This window comes from Ascaphus truei, unplaced genomic scaffold (genome assembly GCF_040206685.1).
Source record: "Ascaphus truei isolate aAscTru1 unplaced genomic scaffold, aAscTru1.hap1 HAP1_SCAFFOLD_729, whole genome shotgun sequence".
Taxonomy (NCBI): domain Eukaryota; kingdom Metazoa; phylum Chordata; class Amphibia; order Anura; family Ascaphidae; genus Ascaphus; species Ascaphus truei.
Genome location: NW_027457063.1, coordinates 151,514 through 158,275, shown reverse-complemented (window position 1 = coordinate 158,275; position 6,762 = coordinate 151,514).

Sequence of the window (6,762 nt, the reverse complement as noted above, 5' to 3'; positions counted from 1 at the left end):
GTCATACCTAGCCTAAATATTTATGGCTATATGTGGTCACGATACCCGTGATGGCTAGTATAATTATAATGGTCCTAGATAGGGTGACCAGATGTAGCGGTTTTTGTAGGTCTGTCCAGGTGCCCCAACATTCTTTAAAATGTCCCAGTTTTTACCATCTGTCCCGGTTTTCAAAGTTGAAGTGAAGAGCAAAGGTTGCCGGTGGGGAGGAGAGCGGAGGCCGGGTCTGCCCTGGGCAGCAGAGGGTTAGGGTTCGGTTAACTTCAGAGGAGTGTGGGGGCGGGGCCAACAGGGAAGAGAGCATGTGACGGTCAAGGGGGTCCAGGAGGATTTTTTCCTGCAGAGGATCTCTGCCCTGACCCTGCAAACCCAAGACTTTGTTGGCTCAGCAAGCCACAGGATGAGGTGAGTATCCTGGAGCCTTAATTTTGAGGGGGGAGGTGTGACGGTCAAGGGTGTAAAGTATTCATAATACCGGTCAAGCCCGGCTGGTTCCCCCTAAAAACAGTGTATAATGGGTCAAGAATGTGAGCTCTTGGGCCCAGTAATGTGGGTTACTGTATTTCCCTGTACGATGTGCCCTGTATTCTGTCCCCTGTAGGAGTATAAGCTAGGTACCCGTTTGTACATAAAGATGTGTTGGGAGTTGGACTCCAAGTTCCAGAGCCCAAATGCACAATATAAAAGTACAGTAAAAAAATTACCTGTTTTGGGGCTTTACCTCTGCCCTTTGCCCTAGCATCATGAAACTTTGGGAGTATAAGTTTTAGGTGGGATATTTGGGCAAAAATGTATTTGTTTTGTTTGCAGGTGTTCGGGGAGTCGAGTTACTGGTAGTCCCCTAATTCTCCCCGGCTTGCAGGCACTATTTGCGGATACGCGAGAATTACCCTGGAGTTATACAGGGTCCCCCAGACTCCTGGGCTCCTAGCCCAAGTATCCCAGACTCATTTCCCTCATAGGTATAAGGTTTCTCAAGAGATATGAGTTTATTAAGATAATGTATTGTGTTTTATACCTTATGTATCAATGCCTATACAGCCAGATGTGGATTAGCCTTTCAATACAACCAGCCCCAGTAATGGGATTCCCTGTGTTACTTGCAACTTCATGCAAGTTTGTGGCACATGGTGAGGGGGAAGGGCGGTGACTCAGAGCTTTGGACTAGCTATCTGCAGAGAAAGCCTGCAGCCATGCTTCTAAGCAGATATGCTTTTAAGTAGAAATGTTTCAAGTAGATATGAAGTTTAAAAAGGAAGACTATTGAATCACTCATCTCATCTCTTCTCTTTCCTCAGGTAAAAACATATTCCAAATTGTCTGTCTATCCTGATATCCTCCCCTGCTGTGTATTTCGTTCTATTTAGGTAAAAACATACTGTATTCCAAATTGTCTGTCTATCCTGATATCCTCCCCTGCTGTGTATTTAGTTCTATTTAGGTGACTTTCTAAAAGTATATAAGTAAACTCATAACAGCCACTGCTGCCTGCAGCCATGCTTCTAAGCAGATATGCGTTTAAGTAGAAATGTTTCAAGTAGATATGAAGTTTAAAAAGGAAGTTCAAAAAGAAGTGTAAAAGTGGACAACACCTACTGCTTCTGATTCCTGCTTTTGATCTACGTTGGAAAAGAGGATATCTTCTATCCCAGACTGCACATCTCAACACTTAACTATTGCTGTGATGCCGCCTTTATTTTTTATATTTGCTGTAACCTCACTTATTTTCAAATTATGCACTTCCTTCCACCAGTCTCCTTATGTCTCTAACTCTATTCATATATCTCCATGTCTCCTTTCTTCCCCACTTCTCAGTTCACACGAACTCCTTTCTTACCTGCGCATCTGTCACCACACAGCTATACACCCTGCACTAAAACACACCCCTACAAATCATCCTCACACATTCTCTTTCTTTCCATGCTTCTCCTCCTTGCTTCTGGGGATATCTCTCCCAATCCTGGTCCCTGCCTTATTTCTACTTGCTCTCGTCCTCGCCTCCCACATGCAACTTCTACTCCTTCTGGTGTCAACCCCTCCAACCTCATACCCATCCCCTGCCACCCTCCCTCCTCTCTCCCTTTCTCCTGTGCCCTTTGGAATGCTCGCTCCCTTTCTAACAAGTTCCTCTCTGTGCATGACTTCTTTATCTCTCACTCCCTGCTTCTCTTTGCTATAACTGAGATCTGTCTCACTCAGTCTGACTCTGCTCTGGAAGCTGCCCTCTCCTACTGTGGCCTTTCCTTCTCCCACACTCGCGCCCTGATGGCAGGGGTGGAGGCGTGGGGCTCCTGCTCTCCTCTCTCTGCCGTTACCGAACTCTTCCTATTCCCCCCTGTAGGTGGACGATCACAGGGGTATGCAAGGGAGACTGGTTATGGTGAAATTAAATAAGGCTTTTATTGCGGCTGTTTCCTTAACATCCGGAAACCATCCAAACAAGGGGTAAACAAAGCTTCAATTCACTTGGGAGTATTTCTAGTGAAATCCTATGCAGTCCACAACTCCCTTTAGATAAGCATGTCTCCCAGCGCCAAACATATATTATGTAATGAACAGATATAAAAAGTCTTATAAATGAAAGTCTTATCTGTTCCTTGTTGTTGGAGGGAAAGTCTTCCTGGGTTGCTACCTTTTCCTCAGGTTTGGTCAGCATTCAGGTTTAGAAGATTCCCTTGTGTCTTGAAAGCAGCACTGCCGTTTCATCTGGCATGCTCAAGACAGCTGTCCCCATGTCAGTCTCACAAGTTGTGTGAGATTCAGGAACAATCTCACTTCCTGTCTCAAAAGACAGGCTTTTCTTTGAAGCTAATCAGGCAGGTGGTGTTGGATAATTGACTACCAGCAGTTAACCACCACACTGCTGGATTAGAGGCACATTACCTGAACAGGGATAACTCCCCTGTTACACCCCCTCTCTTGCTTTTCCCTCCTTTGAGGTTCACACAGTCCAGATCTTCTCTCCTCTCACTGTCCACGTGGCGGTCATCTATCGCCCACCTACCTCTACTCATCCCCCTTCTGCCTTTCTCACTTTGAATCCTGGCTCTCTTTCTTTCTCTCCTCAGACTGCCCTGTTTTTATCCTTGGGGACTTCAATTACCACATTGATGACCCCTCTCTCCCTTGGGCTTCCCGCTTTCTTTCTCTAACCTCTTCTTTTGGCCTTCAACAGTGGACTGCAGCCAGCACCCACAAGGATGGCCACTACTTAGACCTGGTTTTCACTAAAAACTTCTCTCCGATTTCTCCATTTCCCCTTTTCCTCTCTCTGACCATCACCTCATCTCATTCTCTCTATCTTGCTTCTCCCCTTCTCCACCTCCGTCTACCCCCTGGTTTTGCAGAAACCTTCGCTCTATTCACTTACCTGACTTTGAGTCCACTTTACACTCCTCCCTCTCATCTCTCAGCTCTGCTACAGACCCTGACAACCTGGTCAGGAACTACAACTCTGCCTTGTCCTCCTCTCTTGATCTAAATGCCCCGCTTTCTCTCTGCCGCACTCGCCCTTCTAACCCTAGACTCTGGTTAAATTCCCACATGCGCATGCTGCGTTCCTCCACTCGTTCCTCTGAGCGCCTCTGGAGGAAATTTCATACTCTCGCAGACTTCCTTCACTACAAATTTATGCTATCCTGTTTCAACTCTGCCCTCTCGCAAGCTAAACAAGCCTACTTTTCTTCACTAATCAACATGCACAAGTCTAACCCACGCCGACTGTTCTCTGTCTTTGATACTCTACTCAAACCACCCTCAGCTGCCTCTCCTTCCTCCATCTCCGCTCAGGACTTTGCTGACTATTTTAAGGAAAAGGTGGAATCCATACGTCAGAACATCCCCTCTGTTTCTTCCTCCCATCCTGCACCTCTTCCTAACTCTCCTCCTACCTTCCTTGACTCTTTTTCCACTGTCTCAGAGGAGGATGTGTCGCTGTTGATCGCCTCTTCTCCCTCTACCACTTGCCCTCTTGACCCCATTCCCTCCTATCTCCTAAAACCTCTTGCTTCTACTATAATCCCTATGCTCACACACATTTTTAACTCCTCCCTCTGCTCTGGAACCTTTCCATCCTCCTTCAAACATGCAACAGTCATACCATTACTCAAAAACAGCAAGCTTGACCCTACCTGTCTTTCTAACTATCGACCTGTCTCCCTCCTGCCTTTTGCCTCTAAACTCCTTGAACGTCTTGTATTCTCTTGCTTGCTCCATTTTCTCAACACTTATTCTCTCCTAGACCTTCTACAATCTGGCTTCCGCACTGCTCACTCCACGGAAACAGCCCTCACTAAAATAACTGACGACCTCCATGCTGCCAAAGACAGAGGTCATTACACTCTGCTCATATTACTCGACCTTTCTGCAGCGTTTGACACCGTGGACCACCCTCTTCTCCTTCACATTCTCCATACTCTTGGTATTCGGAACAAAGCTCTATCCTGGATCTCATCCTACCTCTCCCATCGTACTTTCAGTGTCTCTTCTGCTAGCACCTCCTCCTCCTCTATTGATCTCTCTGTGGGGGTACACCAGGGCTCTGTCCTGGGACCTCTTCTCTTTTCTCTATATACACTCTCTCTAGGTGACCTAATAACATCTTTTGGGTTTAATTATCACCTCTATGCTGACGACACACAAATATACTTTTCAACACCCGAACTTACACCTGCTGTACAAACCAAAGTTTCTGAATGTCTCTCTGCTATATCATCCTGGATGGCCCTCCGCCGCCTTAAACTCAACATGGCTAAAACAGAGCTCCTCATACTTCCTCCCAAACCTGGCCCTAGTACCTCCTTCCACATTACTGTTGGAACTACGATCATTCACCCAGTAGCCCAAGCACGCTGCCTAGGGGTCACACTCGACTACTCTCTCACATTCGCCCCTCACATTCAAAACATTTCTAAAACCTGTCACTTTTTCATCCGCAATATAACTAAGATACGCCCTTTCCTCTGTTGCTCGACTGCTAAAACTCTGACTCAGGCCCTCATTCTCTCCCGTCTTGATTACTGTAACCTCCTGCTGTCCGGCCTTCCTGCCTCTCACCTGTCTCCCCTACAATATATCCTACACGCTGCCGCCAGAATCACTCTACTCTTTCCGAGATCTGTCTCAGCATCTCCCCTCATGAAATCCCTCTCCTGGCTTCTGATCAAATCCCGCATCTCACACTCCATTCTCCTCACTTTTAAAGCTTTACACTCTTCTGCCCCTCCTTACATCTTAGCTCTAATTTCTCGTTATGCACCATCCAGACTCTTGCGTTCTTCTCAATGATGTCTTCTTTCTACCCCCTTTGTATCTAAAGCCCTCTCCCGCCTTAAACCTTTTTCACTGACTGCCCCACACCTCTGGAATGCCCTTCCCCTCAGTACCCGACTAGCACCCTCTCTATCCACCTTTAAGACCCAACTTAAGACACACTTGCTTAAAGAAGCATATGAATAGCACTGTGGATTTTCTGAACACATGATACATAAAGCTTGGCCCCTTGCAGACGCATAACAAGAAAAAAGGTGATGTAGAATAGCGCTAATGAAAAATAGGTGACAGTCAATGAACCCTATATGGGGGTGAGCCCTTATGGGAAGCTAGGCAGCCTGATGGAAATCTGATAGTACAATCAGAACATAGGAAAAACAAAGAGAGATACCGGCGCCTAATATGTCCAATGAGGTGGGGTCCTGGAAATGCAGTGGAAATATTTCAAGTTCCAGAATGGTAGTCATCAATTCCTCAGTCTTGGAGTGACCGAATGGTACTTCATTCATGGGGAGTGGAACATAAAACGAAAAAACAGAATTTAGTGCAACACAGCTATGATAATTCATACAGAAATGAACTCACAGGACCTACAAAACAACACAAACAAGACTAACACACACAAAAGCAAAGCTGAAAATAAAAGTTAGTTTAATATAACTATAAAATATATAAAATGTTGGACAACAATAGCAAGAGATGCCGATCCGGTTGAGTAAAAACAGAGTATAACTCACAAGACGGCAGAAGGTTAAGAGCAATGGGCGCCAACCAGGCTGGTAAGTTCTGTCCTCCACGTGTAGAGAGAGATTCACCGGCGTGTTCCTCCGTGAGTTGCGGTTCCCGGAACCGGAAGTACGGGACCGGTAGTGACGTCACCGGATGTGTCGTCACAGATAGACGGAACCTTCAACGGGGCTGGCAAACGAACGGGAATCTTCACTCCTCTGCTCCTCTATTCAGAACTGCAGCACTCTGCACAAAACCTCCTTCTCTTGTAAATGTCCAAACAGTACAGTGGCGGACGATCTGAGTCTAAGGCGGCTAGATCTGCGGCTTTCTGATTATCCCGGTTAGGTGCGTTTTTTTGTCGTTTTTGCACGGAGTGAACTGCGTTATTTTCGCACTCGTGATATTAGCATTTTATTCTCGCTGTCTGCAATACTGCAATGCCGTGTAAAAACTCAGGGGGGCATTTGCGAGCTGTTGTCTTGGAAGTCTAATACCTTTGTGGTTCAGCCTACGTCAGTACACAGTCTGTGTGTGCGCAGTAATTGTAAATTAGCATATTTAAAGTATACATGCATTTGCAGTGCTGTGCTGTTGTACAGTCTGTCTCATTTGAAAATTGTCGAGACAATTTACAATTACACGCATAGGCGTGTACAGTACTGTAACAGTGTCATCTTCTGTGCAATGCAGTACATCCCTCCCACACCATTCCTTTAAACGTGTGTTGTTATTGTAATTTTTTTTTTCTCCACAAACCAA